General features: G+C 43.7%; 1 protein-coding gene across 2 annotated transcripts in view; it reads left to right on the top strand.

Moving 5' to 3' along the window:
• The window catches only part of LIMS1 (LIM zinc finger domain containing 1), an 80,477-nt gene that overhangs the window by 11,977 nt on the left and 50,493 nt on the right, over window positions 1-18,007 (top strand). Inside the window, exon 1 of one of the 2 annotated variants that reach the window (XM_063126207.1) lies at window positions 17,773-17,857. The exons of the other annotated variant lie outside the window; for it this stretch is intronic. The gene's annotated coding sequence lies outside the window, so the exon portion shown is untranslated. Of the gene's footprint in view, window positions 1-17,772; window positions 17,858-18,007 lie in introns of those variants that run through there. 2 annotated transcript variants of the gene reach the window in all.

Raw genomic sequence — 18,007 nt, 5'->3', positions numbered from 1 at the left:
CTTGTGGTGTCCTTTAGGGTATCATCTTGTCCCACATACTATTTAACACATACGTGAAAGCACTGGGAGAAATCTGGAGTTTTGCAGTTCAGTGCCAGCAGTATGCTGATGATTTTCCATTGAGACCCAAGGAAGCTGCTCTGGTTCTGATATTGGTAACAGACGGCATGAGGGTGAACAAATTGAATTTAATCGAATCAAGACAAAGTTGCTCCTGGTTAGTCAAAAGGCAGATCAGGGAATAGGGTTGCAACCTTGCTGGGTGGAGTTGTGTCTTTAATTGGTGAGTGTCTTATTGTGTTTTTAATGTATTTGCTTTTATTATTGTTTGAATTAAGTTTATTTTTATCTTGGTTTATTACTGTTAGCTGCTTTGAGCACCATTTATTTTATTTTTTTGGTAGTAAGGCAGTGGGAAATCCTAATTCCCATCTCTTTGTGACAGCACTGTTTCCATGGTGCAGTGAAAACTGGACCTCTCAATGGCTTTTGGGATGATGCATAAGGTGCTGCGAACACTCACACCCTCTGCTCATCCTCACGCTTCATACTCCTTGTGTGATGCTACAGCAGTGGCATTAGTAACATTAGTAGTTCCTTCTCTGTCTCTCCCCCACCCCCATATACATGGGTTGGTTTTTAGCACCAACGCAAGCAGACAAGATCCACACTTGCACAAGCGCACAGACCCTAATACTCAGTGTGCTCACCATCCACTGTTGCAGGACATAAGGCTGCTCTGTTGAATGAATGCAAGTCATCATTTCCATTCATCTCAGGCCTGCACAATGTATAGTCTACCAGAAAAACTTGGCAGCCCACCAGGGGCTCAATAATGCCTTCTGTTTCTGCCATCTGCAAAAGTCATCTGGTAGACTACAATACCAACAGGGTTGTTTGCATTTGGTTTGACAGGTTGCAAGTTCTGGAGGCCTGATTTATCTACATGCATCACATCTAAGGGTTTAACCCTTTTGAACATAACATTTCATGTTCTTTTTGCAATTTCCCCAAATGTCGCCTCACTGCAGCCAGTTCGCTGTGAAAACAAGCTATCCCTTGACTTTACTGAAGTCGCTAGTTTGTGATGATGTTGGAAAGGATGGTTTTTGGCTTACTATTTACTACATATTCCTCCATTGTCCCCCAGGTGTGTGTGTGTTTTAATGGGTAAAATCCATGTGATGTCAGTGAACTTCTTCTCTGGGAAAATTGCCTCACAGAATGTTAAGCGCCTCTACAGCTCTGAGGAGCATGTCCACTGTCAGTTGAATAGAATTTGACAGAAATCCAAAGAACTAAATTGCTGCTTGAGCTAGTGCCACGTTTTTAATCACTACCTGTATTTCTTGGTGGTACAAAAACAAACTGATTGCAAAAAGTTAAAAAGTAAAAGAAAGTGGGGGGAAAGGTGGCATCTACTTAGGAGGTTAAACACAATATGTTTTCTTGCATTTTTTTAGCAGATGCTGAAGAGATCTCTTGCATCTTTTGAATCTCTTTGTTAATCCTTCTTTTATCCACACTTGTTTGATGTCCCCTATCTTCTGATCTGTTTGCTTTGTCCACGATTGCTCTTGGTGTAGCTCACTATGCCAAAGTTCAGAAGAGAGTAATCTCTGGATTATTGATATTGTCAGCAGTATACAGTATATATTATACAGCAGGGATGGGCAGACTTAAGGCTTGTTGGTCCTACTTTGCTTGTTACTACACCTGCAAGATCCCCAAGCAGGGCCAAGTGCAAAAGACATACACTTGGAATTGAAGACCAGGCTGCCTCTGAGTACTTTCTGAGCCCGGGAATTTGTTTTCAGCTCCAGAATTCAACTGAAGTCCAAAAAAGACACTATTTTAAATCTGTGTGTGGCAACTACGCCTTTTCTTCATTTTTGCTATAGAGTAATGCATGGGGTCCAATCCAGATCTTAAAAGCCTCAGCTCTCATACTGGAGTTCTTAATCCAAATGGGGCACCCTGCGCCTACCCTGAAAGGAAAAAATAAACAAAAGGCATAGCTGCTAGACACAGATTTAAGGTAATGCCTGTTTTGGTCCTGAGCTCACACAAGCTGAGCTGCTGACCCCAAGCTTCCTTAATGTCAGCAGCTTCATTTAGATGGAAAAAGTCATTTTATTGGTGCTACTGTTAAACATTTGGCAATCAGAACCCCTTGTTGATCTACTGCAAATGCTCAGAGACCTACCAGTAGAGTCTGATCTACTTCTGCCCACTCTTATTAAAGAGCGTATTATTTCTAAAACCATGTTTTAACGAAGATGCAATAGGTAAATACTGATTTTAGGTTTTTTTTTCCCACCCCTGCTGATCGAGGTTCTAGAAAGATCTAGTGGATGACTGCAGAGTAGCACGAGAGAACCTGCTTTCTATACTTAGTGTTTCTGTGTATCAAACCTTTAACTAAACAAGTGGGGACCTATGGAGGGGGAAGATACAGAAACTGGGGCCATAGCTAGACCTAAGGTTTATCCCTGGATCGTCCAGGGGTCAAACCTGTTCATCTAGGTGACACACAGGGGATCCAGTGCTCAGGCAGGGGTGAACCCTGGATGATCCCAGGATAAATCTTAGGTCTAGCTGTGGCCTGGGTGTGAAGAGGAAGTGGCAAAGGTTCCAAAACCTGATGTCCTCCAGATGTGTAGAGCTGTAGTTCCCATAATTCCCAGCCAGCATGGCCAGTAATGGGAGTTGCAGTTCAGCACGCCTGGGGGGCATCAAGATGAGGAAGGCTGGCATAAGAGGGAATGTGCACCCCCCAAGGCTAATTCCATGACCTCCTTTAAGCTGCGAAGGATCAGAGGGTGGGAGTGGAAATTGGGCTCAGAGATTATGTGCCTGAAGGTGGCTTCTCCTCAACCTAATTTCCATCCATAGTAGAGGCCCATTCATACCCCCATCCACCCACATACACATTTAAGTCCAGTGTGTCTGCATATGGCACTTAACCAATAGACAGGGTGATATACTACCAGATACCATTGCTGGTACTAGAATTACATTATGCCTCTTCTTAAAATTTACTAGGTTGGGTCTATGTTTCCATAGGAGTGGTATTATTATTTTTTACCACAGATGCTGCAAGGCTCTCCCATGCACCACACTAGTTATAACTCATGCAGAGCTTGGTTGTGTATATTGGTGCTTAACGGAGGGTTGCTAGCACTACCAATCAACAGCCACTGTGCAGCTATTCTGTCTTCCTCATTGAGGGTTCAATCCCATACATGGTTAGACAGAAGTAAGTCCCAACTCCCAGCATTTTCCAGCCAGAATTGTAGGCTTTTTTCTGTCTAAACATGTATAAGATGTTTCACCCTAATGGATTTTTTTTTCTGGTGGAAAAACATGTGAGGGTTACAAATGGAAGATGACATCATCTCGACCCCCTTGAAGCAGGGCAATCGGAGGATAAAAGCCTTGTCTAGAAGCAGCCGGTGTCTCTGAAACTCTGATGGCACATTGACAACATTACACATCCCACATGACATAGGGAAGAGTCATAATTTTCACCTTAATTTTAAAAGTCATCTTATCTTTCTCGGTTAGATATGTGGCTGTAGTTCATCCTTCTGCAACCTGGTGCCCTTCAGATGTGTTGGACTACAATGTCCATCTTTCCCAGCCTGCAAGGCCATTGTAACTAATCTGTCTTCAATTGACTTTTTTTTTTAACCAAATACAGCATCTAAAATTATCTCCAGCTTTGTTAATATAAAGACTGTCTAGTTTCTCTTTGTAGTCCACTGATAAAAGGAGCCTGTGTGTTTCACCCAGGATGGGAAAGAGTTCTGAGTAACAGCTGTTTTCTATATTTTCAAAAATGGAAATCTAACATTTCTCCCTTTCTTGCTTCCACCAACCCTAGGGGCAACTCCCAGCCCAATCTGTAATCATCCCATGAGCATCTAGGGTCTAATTTTGTTTGAAGACGCCTCCTCCCCCACTTCGTTTTGGGACTCTGAATATGCAGACACTTTGACTTCATTATCAAGTCAGGTTTTTTTTCCATCCCCTATTTCTCCCCCACAACCTCATTTTTGCAATATTTTGCCTGATTAAGATATCTGGAAAGTTTGCACATTTTTTGTGATTTATTTTTGGGGGGGGGGAGGGTTTACCCTGATAAAGGTATTACAGTAATATGGATTTTTGGATTTTACTTACTACTAATGTGACTCCCTTTGCTTCTTAACACATATTGTTGAGTTTTTATATTGTTTTACACTCTGTTGTAAACGGCTTTGGGATTTTTAAAACGGGATGTTGTATGTAAATATTTTAAATAAATTGTACAGGTAGCTAACTCTTCCAAAGCTTCACCCCACCCCTTTGTGCTGGGTGTGTGTGGATTTCAGCCAAGTTGGCTGTTGCTGGCTTGGCTGTTGAATAGTTGTGCCATGCTGCTGTTATATACTGTTTATGATACCATACTACTGCTTGGGTGGGGCCTTCACTAAAAGCATGCCCATAATCTCAAAAACATTCTTTTGTGTTTTAGTGATAGGATGTGAAGATAATTTCTACTTGGATTTATGATTGCATACAAGGTCCGAAATTTGCAAATAAAACCTTTTCTCCCATGCTTTTTCTCCATAGTATCTGTAGTTAAATGTAGTTGTGTTAAAAGAGAGAAATGCTTTGTGCATTGTCTTTTGCTGCTTGTAAATAACTGAAATGCAGGTACTTTTCTTTTTCTTTGTTTGTTTCTTGTGGAATTGCTGTTTAGTATAAAGGAAACCGCTTTCCATAAAGGGATGAGAAAGCCTGATGCTGAAATGCATTTATTATGAATATTAGAATGAATGGGTGTGCTTACGGATGAAATATGTTATAGCCCAAAGGAATGGTATGACTAAGAGAACATTTACTCATATTAAGGAGCTAAATCTCTTTTGTTTTGACGTTGCAAATTGAGAGAGGTTTGGCTAGGAGTGGTATAATAGATGCAAGTTTTCCAGAATAATTGAGTCATACTGTAAAGTTACAGTTGCACAATTCAAATTACAGTATATACTGTTTACGGGCAGATGGTTTTGAATTTATCCATTTCCTAGGGTGCTTTTACAAGGACAGCTCCTAGCCGTAGCAATCAGAAGGCAAAGTGCAGTTGGTCGATCTTTTTCTCCTTAACAGATTTTCTGCATTAAGGGAAAAGATGGAAGAAGCTGCAAGAAAATACGGGAGGGTCATGAGTAGATGATGGTAACATCTCGACTCTCTGAACACTTCCATGAATGAGGCAGAAGGGTGATGGCTCCAAAAAGCCTCATCTGGAAGAAGCCCCACTCTCTTTTCAACTGAAAATAATCCTCTACCAGTACTCTATTTTGTTTACTTGTTTGTTTAAAAACACACACAAGGTTATTAAGGCTCAGCCAGTTAAAGAATTCTGGACTGATTGTATGAGCTATACTCAATTAAGGTGCAATCCTATGCATGTTTAGAAGGGGAAAAGAGTCCTACACTTCCCAGCATTGGTTGGGGAATGCTGGGACTTGTAGAACTTTTTTCTGCTTAAATATGCATAGGATTGTGCCCCCAATTGATTAAATCTGCATAAATTTGTCTGAAAAATAGCTCTGTCTGAATGGGTGTGAGAGAGGTACCAGCTTCACAGAGGCACAAGGTCAGGTGTTCCTTGTGTCCTTTTCTATTTGTGCTTTGTACTGAGCCACCCTGAAGGTTGTCTCTGATCTTTCCAAAGTATGTTCATTCACAGGATGACATCACAATGTGTTTGACAGAACCAGCGATAGAGCACATGCCTATCTATATATTTTAAATTTTCAGCCATCTTCCAGAGTGCCAACATAGCATTACTCCAGAGAATTCTGAATTCTGGGAACTTAAAATAGGAGCCTAGGGTAGGTGTCACTGGGTGCATAATATGAAAGACACCAATTTGCCCAAGGGTGCCAGGTCCTGATGCTGGGCCTTCATGGGGGCTGTACTCTTTGCATCCAGAATGGGATATGGAACAATCTTGACCTATGGCTTTGAGAATGGAGAGCATCCTGTACTGTAACTCAGCTGAGGGCTTCCAAGAGAGAGCTGGACCCTGCCTTCACTGTGCTGTGCTGTGACTGCTTTGCTGCCAAACCCCGTGGTATCGCTGCTGCAAGGTGGCGGCGAGTAATTCTCATTGGAGGAGGCAGTGCAGGCTTTCTGGCAGCCATCAGCTCACCAGACGTGTCCTCTGCCCCTCGCCCAGCTCCCAGTGACCAATCAGAGGTCACCTTCCACCCAGGAATGCCCCTGGCGCGACACCAAAGCGAGGACAGATGGCAGAAGAGCCGTAGTGACCTCACTCCAGCAGAGAAGTCGGGGCAAGCCCCTGACTTTTCCAGTGCTCAGCTTTGCAGGAAAGCCCTGTGGTGGCTGCAAGGTGGCTGCTGCATGGGGCTTTTAGACCATATAGACAGCCTCCTGCATCTGTGAGAGGCTTTCATTACTTGATGGACTATTGAGGAGGCCTTCAAATATTATCTGTTTGTGTTGGTCACCAGCCATGTACCTCTTCACTGACTGCAGAATATGAAAGATGGCCATCTCCACCTCACCAGGTGGTATCTCACCTTCCTCCATTCGGTTGGCTCATAAGTCAGGAAAATAGCATACTCATGTAGATTTCTCCTGATGACTTTGCGAGAGGGACAGATTCCCACTTGTGACAAAGGCTATACCAGGGGCCTGGAACTTCAGGCCTGGGGACCAAATCCGTCCCTCTGGGGTGCCCCAGAAGGCCACCTCCTCTTCCTTTAGCCCCACCCCCTCTCCCTAAATAACTTCATTTCTCAGCTTTTGTGCAGTTTCCCCCCATTTTAAAATGTAAAAATGCCTCTCCTAAGGCCTAGTTGCTGGCAAGAAGAGCTTTAATATAAAATATGCTTGTATTTATTTATTTTGGGGGTCCCACTCAATTTGAGTTTGGCCCCACCCATCACTGGAATGCAACCCCTGAGAGCTTCTTCAAAGTACATTTGCCCCTCAGGCTGAAAGAGGTTCTATACTCCATGGCTACACTTGCCCTGGCTTGGCCTGGATCTTGCTGCAGGGTCTCCCTAGCTTCTTCTTAGCATGGCTTTTCCAGGATAAAGGATAACCAAGGAAATGCTAGGAAAGATGGATGAGTGAAACAGTACAGGAGATGGAAGCGCCACCACTGTAGTGAATAAACGAATCTCAGGGGAAGCTGTGAGGGGAGAAAGAAGTGGGGAAAGGTGGAGGAGCAGGTTGACAGCGGTCAGCGTGAAGACTGGACTAAGGGGCCTCAGCTCTGGGAACGGGGAGCCAGGCCACAGGCTGGGAAGCCAGCCAGAAAAGCCTCTGGTGAGCCAACTAGTCTGTTCTCAGCTGGGAAGTAGGGAAGAGGGGCAAAGAGGATTCCCAGCCTTCAGTAAGGTCAAACCCAAATGAGGAAGAAAGCCCATGTGAAGGAAGTACTCCAGTGAAGTAACTAGGAGTCAAATCTCTGTTAACTGGCCTTTCCTAGGCCTAATCTATACCAAGCAGTATATTGCACTATGAAAGTGGTATATAAGAGGCAGGAGCCACACCAAGCAGGATATAGCACTATGAAAGCAGTATATGGTATGTGTCAATGGGCCCCAACAGTGGCCAGTTGACTTCAATACCACTATAAAGCAGTAGTGTGGCTCCTGCCTTTTATATACCGCCTTCATACCACTTTCATAGTGTAATATCCTGCTTGGTGTAGATTGCTCATGGGATGGAGTTGTCTTGTTCCTGCTATACTAAAGCCAGCTTCCCCAGCCTTGAGGTTTTGGGCTACCACTCTCCCATCATTCCTGGCCATGCTAGCTGGGTCTGATGGCAGTTGTAGTCCCAAACATCTGGAGGTCCCTGATTGGGGAAGGCTAAAAGGAGAAGGCAGGCAAGCAGCAAGAGGAAGAGCGGAACGTGCGAAGCTCATCACCCCCGCAGGAGCCAAACTAGATGTGACGCCAAAAGCATCACTTGCTGCTATGTCTTCAAAAATGCACAAGATACAGCACCAAGTGACATGTTATTGCCTTGGCACACAGCAGCTTTGTCTCTTAACGCTGGGTTCAGTAAAACAAGAGACCAAAAGGAAATGTTCTAAAACTGGCAGTAAAGTGGGGGAGGCAAGTGTGTCCTGTGTGGCATCCTTGGAGCCGCCCTCCTGTCTACTTTCAGTTTCCACACTGCCCCCCTTTATTTTCTTTCTCATTCCTTTCCCCATTTCATCAGGACCATATCTGTGTTGCCATGTGGTAGGATGTCATGGTTTATAATCTTGTGTTCAGCTGATGTTCAGCACTGCACAATTCTGCGTATGTTTACTCTGAAGTAAGGGCTCAGGAGACATGGGCCTGCAGCAATGGGAACAGACATTACTTTAAATCTAGCAGCTATGTCTTTTCTGTTGTTGTTTTTACTGCAGATCAATGGGCTGTGTAATCCAAATCCTAAAGTCCCCCAATCCCCCCCACTAGTGTCCTGATCCAGACTGGGACCCCGGTGCCTACTCTGGTTGAACCAAATTACAGACTGCGGTTTCCAGCATAATCCTAACATATGTTTACACAGAAGTAAGCCACATCAGGTTCTGTGAGATTTACTCCCTAGAAAATGTGTTTAGAATTGCAGCCTTAATTTCTCTTATTGCTTCTAATAGGGATGACATGGTACAAAGAGAACAATGCATGATAGAACTCTGGTTCCATCTGCTGGGGGAAAAGCTGCTAGCAACAAGTATAGATGGTCACTAGATAGGTATAAAAATGTCTTGTCCTGTTTGGCCACAGAGAGGTTATTTGCTATGTCGTACGTAGCAATTTCCTACACAGCTGTCCCTCCCATATAAGCCATGTATACCTCTTGGCATGCACACTCACCTACATACACATGTCTATTTCATTGTGTGCGTTAATTTTATGACCCCAAATGTATGCTCTGAATGTACATGCAGCAAACAGGCCCATATGCTCTCTTCGCATTTGTGGGTCTACACCAGGATTGGGCCACTTTTGACTCTCCAAATGTTAGGGTTACAACTTCCATCAGCATAGCCAAGATTTAGGAGTTGTAGGCCGAAACCACAAGTTGCCCGTCCATGGCCTACACATAGTGATCCCGTTTGCATGCAACGACGAAACAACCCAGGAATGGCCAACCAGGGGTGGAGACATCTCAATTTCCTGGAGGGCGAAGGGGGCTAAACCAGGGAAAGGGGGCTAGGCTTATTTGTTTACATTTATGCATATAATTCTATTTATATTTTTGGAAACCATCCTTCATCAATGGATCCTAGAGTGTTTAACAAAAATATTAAAAATATTACATTTTAATAATAACATAATAAATAAAAATAAACAAAGCACCAAGGATAATGCACTGCTAGGATTCTTCCACAGTGAATGTATTTCTTCTGATTGATGCAGCCTGGAGAAACTCATTAGCTATAATGTTAAGATCCCTATCCAAACTGATCTCTTTATGTCCATGTAGAACAGCCAAGTGATTGAGCCTGGCTTGCCCCATACTTGACCACATAAAGGTCTTTTTTCTACGAAGGCATGAGAATGACCTTTCTGATGAACATGATGAAACCAGTATTGTAAGGCTGATTTTAATCAGCTTTGTCAATTCTGGTAGTAGGTGCCGCAGATGTTTGCCTTGTCTCCCATGCAGAAGATCAACCACATCCTGAAGAGCTGAAACGTTAACTTTCCTCTCCCTTGCAATATCCAACAGAATATCACGATGAAGCTGTAATCGAGAAGAATCCATGTCAGTTGTATAAAAGCATGCAATGGATGTGCTATCAATCTCTCCAATGACAAACTTTTCAATTTTGCTCATGTGTTTGCACAAATCTGAGGAAACATGATTGTGTAAACTGCTGCTGACATGATCAATCACATCATAAAATATTTTCCTGCAGAATTCCTCAGGAGACCCAAACTGGTGAGGCTCACACCCAGCATCAACGGGCCCGTGGAGGCTTCCTGTGCGTAGGGAGGGGAGGGCTTTATAAATCAAAGTCTTTTGTTGTCATAGTGCTCTTTATCCAGAACTCTTCAAAGTTCTTCCTCAGCTTATTTATACTCTCCTTGGCAGACACCAAAAGAAGTTCTGCTTGATGGAACTGTAGGTTCCTTTTATTGAAGTGCTGTATTTAGTGTGTCCAAATGGCCAAACACAAGCATCAAGAGAGGCAGCATGAAGGAAGAAGCAAACCTCTGCCAGCTTTGCGCATATCCATCTGCTTTTGCCCCAGTATCTCCCCTTTCCTCAGGTGCCACATCCTCAAAGAAACCAATGGGCTCTCTGTAATTAAGAGCAACTGACTGGAAGGAAGCTGCTTTGTCCATCTTGTGGAGCAAAATCATTTCAGATGTATGTTCTCCTCTCCCCTTTTGAAAGTTTTTAAACCAGGCAAGATGTTTGGGTGAACTTCTGACAAAAGTGATAAGGTCAGCTACTTCACTCAAAAGGTTTCAACACATGGCAACATTTCCTGATACATCCTGCACCACTAACTTCACAGCATGGGCCACACAGTACACATAAAGTGGTCTTGGTTCCTCTTCCTTCACAAGAGCCTGCAGTCCACTAATGTGCCAAGCTACATTTGATGCTCCATCATAGCATTGGCCACAGCACCTATCAAGAGGAAGATTAAAGCGGGAGAGTGCATCTTCAAAATAGCAAAAAGAGTTTCCTGTGTGGCAATGTGAAAGGAAAATGAAACCTGCTCCTTTGTGGTGATATCTGTCGTCTCATCCACAATTATACTGTAGTAAACAGCTGCTTCAATCTCTCTCACTAATGTACATAGAACATGTACATCTTAAGAAACTCATTCACAATAGCTGGCGAAATCCATTTGTAATTTGTACAATCCAGCCATGATCTCAACTGGAGAACACCATCAGCACGAAGCAGCAAGAATTGACTAAGGTTTGATCCTTCCTCAATGTAACCACAAACTGCAAGGCCTTGACAGGCAAGATATCTCACAGAGGATAAAATTTTCAGCAATGCCTTTCTAGCTTCTTTCATTTGCTTCTGTTTTCCTTCCAAGCCTGGCATGAACATTTACCCCACCTTCAATAGCAGCTATAAAACAGCTGCATGGTGAAAATTTGAGGTTTGATGGCTACGGAATCTTTCTAGAGCTTTCTTCCAATTTGAGAAAGCTATCTTAACAAAAGTTTCATATTCATCCCTGTCTCTTGAGGTTTTGGGGAATGGTCTTCTGGAGCCCAGGTCTCATTGGTGGGTGGAGTTCAATAGCTCTGTTTTTCCTTCCTTCCAGGCAGGTCTCAAAATTCCCAGGAAGGGTAACTAGTTTTGAGCCATACACCAAACCTGGCCATCCAAGAAATGCAACTACTTGCAATCAATTCATTTAGGGCGTTACTAGACGAGGCTCTAGCGCGCGTTACCTTCCGCAGCCACGTCGAGGCTTCCAGATGACGTTCACGAGGATCCGCCGTTATCCCGCGGTGAAGCCTCTTTCTCCCGACTTTAAAAAAGTGAGTTGTAGTGCGCCTTTTCCTGCTGTCCCGCGGTAATTCGGAGTACGTGTGGGAGGATGTGAGGTCACTGCGGTCGGCACTGGTCAGGAAAAGGCGTGCTAAGGGGGAGTGGTCAGCGGCTTCGGTCAAGCCGCCTCCGCCATTTGCGCGCAGTCCGCCAGCTGGGGCAGCGCGGCGGAGCGGCTTTTTTTTTTTATTTCCCCAGTGACAGTTTGCGCAGGAACGGAGGACCGCAAAAGTGGCTGGTGACTCCTTGCGGTGGGCAGCTACCGTGGCCGCATAATGGCGGTGCTGTACGCTGCCTGTTAGTGTGGGTACCAGGCTGGCAGAGGGCAGAGCTGTTTGTGGGCTGCTGCCATGGCTACGGCCAGATGTGGGTTGGCTCCTTGGGATGGGGCACAGGGCACAGAGGCGGTCATCGCCGCCGACACCTCAGAGGCATGATGGGAGATGTAGGCACAGAGTGGCCATGCAGACGATTGACCTCGGGTCATATGACACCCGCCACGACCCCCATCAGGAAGTGAGCGCATCAATGTTGACCCTCAACAGCACCAGCAGCACTTCAGCTGGCACTGGCACTGCCGCCGCTGCCGCCGCCAGGGCCGGCGGCGGCATCGCTGACGGCTGCGCAAGTTTGCGGTCTTTCGGACGTGCGCAAACCGTGCAGCGAGCGAAAAAAAAAGCCGCGGCAATCAGGCCGGTGTGGCTGCGCAACCGTGCTCGCGGCGGCAGCAGCACAACCGGCGCAAACTTCCGCCATAAATCGAAGGCAGGTGTGGATCATGAGGCGTCACGGCTGAACGGGAAAAGCCGCTTTCACCGCTCCTCAACGACGGAACACCCGGTAGGTCTAGCAACGCCCTTAGTGTCTTAAATCAGTTAACATAATATACTAAGCAGTTTGTATTCATAAATAAAGAGGATGCTGTATAGACCATTGTAAGAACTTGGGAAACAAAGATTATGATTAATCTGATTGTTCTTTGTTTTTGACAAGGCAATAGATTTAATTTCTAGTTGCATCTTTTGAAGGTGTTACAGTATTTTCCTTCTGGACTAAAAAGTAATAGGAATAGTGTTACTAGCTTATGCAAGAGTTCAGTAAGTTTGTTTTTAATCCTCTACATTTGCAAACAAAGAAAAAGAGATAAAAAAATCATGTGTAACAATACACAGGAAATATATAAGACCTTTAAGTAGACTTTAGCTGTGTTTCTGAATGTAACTTCCTCATTATGACATGCTGAGGCTTCATTCTCCCTCTCCCACACTAGAGGCCTTCAAGAGGCCATCTGTCAGGTATGCTGATGAACCAGCCTTCCCCAGTCCAGTGTCTTCCACATATTTTGGACTTTAACTTCCATTAGCCCCACTGACACAGCCAATGGTCAGGAATGCTGGGTGTTGTAGTCCAAAACAACTGGAGGGCAGCACGTTGGGGGAGCCAGTGATGGACAGGTAGCTTTTCCTGGGGTCTAGAATTAAGCAGAGCATGGTAGAAGTGGAGAACCTCCATCCTGTGAGCCTAAACTCCCATCCAGCCCACAAGCTTTGGCTCACTCTGTGGGCCATTCCCTCTTCAACTCTCACTTGGGGATGGGGCAGGGAACAGAATCTCCCTGTAATCTCTAATCATTCATTGTTGCTTTAATGTAGGGGTGAACAAGTTGTAGTCCTCCAGATGTTTTGCCCTACAACTCCCATGATCCTTCAGCATTGGCTATGTTGAGTAGGACTGCTGGGAGTTATAGGCCAAAACATTTGGAGGGCCACAAATTGCACCCTGCTTTAATGGATCCCTGTTTAATGGATCACTATTTGGCAATATAAACTGTAGGTGCATGATCTGGGCCAGATCGGTACCCCTGCACTTACTCAACAGTAAAAAGGACAAAGGCAGGGAAGACAGAGCTGCTAGCTACATTGCCAAAATAATATGTGCTTTGACTCTTCGTTCACAAGAGAGTGCTGGTTGTATAGTAAGGCATTCTTTACATTCCACATACCCAAGGCTTCTCAGCAAATGTGCAGATAATGCCAAGACTAACATGGGCTGGTATGTCCACACAATCCAAAGTATGTTGTTGATGTGGGGCAGCTCATTCTACTGCATGCTTGGAATTGGAGGAGGAGTTTTCCCCATATTCCCCCATTTTGACACCCAAATGAGACAGATGACATGACTTATAGTTAGCATGAGTCCACCAACACTAAATTATTATTATTATTATTTACATTCCAAGGGCAGATCTGACAGACGCCATCGTGGAAGGCTTCCAAGAGCTTTGCCAACACGCTGAAACAGTATTATAGAAAACAAATCACTCTGATTTAAGTGGCAGCTGCCTGTGCCACACCTCCCTCTCGATGAGAGGAGCAGGAATTCATGAGGTGAAGCTGCTTGTGCTGGGTGACTTGAAGAAGAGGTCAATGCACGCACGCACCGAAGAGAAGCTGTCTGTCAGCGCACTAAGTAGATAAGTTGCAAACATAGCTTGTCCCATACTGGTCTATAGAAACAAGTGTTTATTGATTTCTTTAGTCCAGAAAAAGTACATGCAATAGAGCTTGCACTTGCTGATTTTGCAGCAGAAGGTTCCACTACAGAAGAAACAAGCAATAGTGGCTTGTCTCTTCAAGCCTTTCTACACTTTATTGTGTACTCGTGATTGGATCATTCATGTTAGTTTGTGTGTCTTTTATCATTTTCCAGGGCTCTCTCTTTGAAACCATTACTGCAGTTTTTTCCTAACCAGGAAAGTCTTATTATTTAGAAAATGCATGTAATTGCGTGATTCAGCTATACCACAATACCATCTAATGGCTGAAAACGAACCAGGCTGGGCTACAGTAATGCACTCTTATGTGGGGCAGCCTTTAAAGGTGGTTTGGAAATTTCAGCTGGTGCAGAATGCAGCCACCTACGTATTTGTGAGGGTTAGGCGGTCAGTTAATGTGACACCTGCATTACTCCATTTTTATTGATTGCTGGTGCACTTCCGAGCCCAGTTTAGAGCACTGGTTTTAATCTTTAAAGTCTTGTTTGAAGCTGAGTTACTTATGGACTACCTTCACCCATACCAGTCTGCTTGCACTTGATTATGGGCAACAAATGCCCCTCTCACTTACCCACCTCTGAGTGTAGTTAGGTTGGTGGGTACCAGGGAGAGGGCCTTTTCTTTAGTGGCCCCACGTCTTTGGAATGCATTACCAACTGACTTCTGTCAAATCCCATCACTACAGCGCTCAAGACTTGTGTGTTTTCCATGGCATTATCTTGTATTGTGTTTTTTTTTATGAGACTGCTAATGGTTTTGACTCCAATGGTTTTTGGGTTTCAGGATTTTGGGGAGTGTGATGTCTGTTTTATGATTGCCACTTTCCTTTATGAATTCTGATGTATATTGTTGCATTGTTTTTATCTTGTGAGCCACCTTGATAGGGTTTTGTACCCTAAAAGGTGGCCTAGAAATATTTTAAAAGATATTACAATAAAATTACCTGGTTCGCCAGGACAGCCACTCCAATATGGCCTTTGTCAAGATTTTTTAGTTCATTGATTTTTGGCAGAGGGCCCTGAGGTAGGGTGGAGCCAGCTGGACTTTGCACTCTCTAACATGCAAAATGTTTGCCTTTTTCTGGCTCAGGCGGCAGAACGTATCTTGAGAAGCTTGAAGTTGTCGTTCCATATAATCAGCACTGTATTCTTTCAACTTCTTACAAATAGTTCCACTGACTTCAGAAAGGGTGACTCTGAAACAAATGGTTTGAAGACTGCAGACTATGCCGCTGTCATGTGCTTCAGACAGGGTGGGTAAAACTACTGACACCAGTTGTCTCACAGTGTGAATTTATCTCCATTTTCCTCGAAGCCACAGAAAATTTTAATGTCATCATGAATCAACTTCCTGCCTTTCCTGCCTGCCTTTGTGGACGTGATTAGTACAAGGCTGGCTTATGAAGTTCAGGCACAGTGAATGTAATGCAATTCACTTTTTTTAATCTATAGCATGTCTTTAGAAATGGCGCCTTAAGAATTATTAGCAAGATTACAATTAAAGTTAAGCCTTTTTTTAGTTCCATTGATTTTAGTGATATTTAAGCACATACTTAACTCTCCCATGAATTGTGTGAGTTTTAGCTAGATTGAGCTCACATATTTTTAAGGTATTTGAGTGTTTTAACGGTACCTTTCAAGCCTCCCCCCATCCCATCCCAACCACACAAATAAACATGTATCAAAGATATATGCTGGCTAGGGTTCTGAGAGTTGATTTAACTACACTGTTTAATTTATATATTCAGTTAACATTGTTGAAAGCGAATTATACTATGTTCAGATGGGAACTGCAATATAGGTAGCAGGTTTAAAAGAAGAAAATCAATTCCTTCCCTCCTGCCCCCCCCCCATCCAAATAAACTTTAAACCATCACAAAATCATAAACTGGAGGGAAATGACATAAGCTGGGGGGTGATTTGGGGAAACAAAATCGATGAAGGACTTCATGGAGCACTTGAACACTTATAGCTGCACTATTTTGTTTAGGAGAACCTGTAAGAGTGAAACCTGACATATGAATAACATGGTTTTAAATTTGTAATTTTGCATTGCTGCTGTTTTTATCTGGTTGAGCTTTTATATTGTATTTTATATTATGGTTTTATACTGTTGTTTTATACTTTGAATGGTTTTAATTTTTGTGAACCGCCCAGAGAGCTCCTGCTATTGGGCGGTATAGAAATGTAATAAATAAATAATAAATAAATAACAGCATACACATTTGCTTAAAAATTATGTTATTGTTTTCAGACTCATCTGAGTGGATCTCAAGATGCAGCATGAGTTGAAATAAGTGAGGAAGATGCCGTACCCATTCGATTCTAGATAGCAATTATTTATTTGCTTACACACACACACACACACACACACACACACACACACACACACGATCTTTGGAATCTACACATAGTGAAAAACTGGGCAGAGAATAGCTTTGTGGATATTTTCCTTCACCAGTCCTCATTTGGCAAATCTCAAGAATTACCCTTTATGGGGTGGTAGCACCAACATGCAGTGCAGAGCTAGTCCAGAATATTTTGCCACCTCAAGCCACTGCACCGTACAATCAGCGCAGTGAGCCCTTTCATTGCAGAGGATGTATATGTAAGAACATCCTCTGTGAGCTTATGGTGAGCCTTCTGGATTGCACGCTACTTCATTGGTGCCCTTAAAATGTTGCCATGGGACTGTTCAGAATGCTTTTGCAGCTGGCTGACTTTACTGCACCAAGCACATGAGGATTGCCAGGTGCAGGGAGGGGAGGGGAAAGCATAGTGGATTGTGGGTGGTGGGGTTGAAACAGGTGATGGAGGCAATAAGATGATGTGGCAAGAGAACCTTGCGTTCAGATGGGTGTGAAGAAGAAATGGATAACCGTCTTGCATAGGGTGACCATATGAAAAGGAGGACAGGGCAGTTGTAGAGAAAAGGGAATTTCAGCAGGTGTCATTTGTATGCATGCAGCACTGGGTGAAATTCCCTCTTCATCACAGCAGTTAAAGATACAGGAGCCCTGTCCTCCTTTCTATATGGTCACCCTAATCTTGCAGTACTTTTGCCATTTTAAGGTTTTGGTATATGGTTAGCCTTAAGGCAGCCTTCCCCAGCCTGGTACTCTCAAGATGTATCGGACTACAATTCCCATTATTCCACACTGCCTGAAAATGATGGGCATTGCAGTCCAACACAACCGGAGGACATCAGGTTAGGGAAGGCTGCCTTTGGGACTTTGGCTACCTCTGTCTAATTGCAGAGAAGTCTTCTTCAAATCCAGGCCCTTTAACACTATTCATTTTACTTATCACCTCTCATCCTTCAAGGAATGCTGGGTGATTGCTATATATGAGGTTCTCATTATGCTTAAGATCGTATTGCGTTTTGAAATATTTTTGGGATGGTGGAGATAACTAAGTTGTTAGGCAAGAAAATGTCTCTTTTAAAACAAAACAACAACAGACATTTCCCCTGCACTAGCCATTGGGATTGAAATAGCAGTTTGAAACGGAGTGAATACTATTGTAGATTCTGGGGTAGTGTGTATTGTCTTTTTGTTCGCTTTTTAGTTTTCGAGACAACTGCATGGTGAAAAAAAATAATAGGAAGTGGTTTGCTAAGTCATGCTGGCTTTTATCTCTGCTGCCAGTAATGACCAGAGGGAAGTTCTGTGAACACGGAATATTCAACAGACAGCTGTATCTGACTAGGGTTTGTTCCTCAGAACATTTGCTGGCAGACAAATACTTTGTGAGTATTGCCACATTCAGACTTCATTCTTTCAGCTATGGCATCGGTTTGTGTGATTGCAAGCTAGATTCTCTTTCCATTTGCATGGTTTGTGTATTGTTTAATGCATAGGCATGGTTGTTTCAGAAAGCTATTGAATAAACACAACCT

The sequence above is a fragment of the Elgaria multicarinata genome, chromosome 5, assembly GCF_023053635.1.
Source record: "Elgaria multicarinata webbii isolate HBS135686 ecotype San Diego chromosome 5, rElgMul1.1.pri, whole genome shotgun sequence".
NCBI lineage: Eukaryota > Metazoa > Chordata > Lepidosauria > Squamata > Anguidae > Elgaria > Elgaria multicarinata.
The sequence above is the reverse complement of the archived record's forward strand: the minus strand, read 5'-3'. Positions and strand labels throughout refer to the sequence as shown.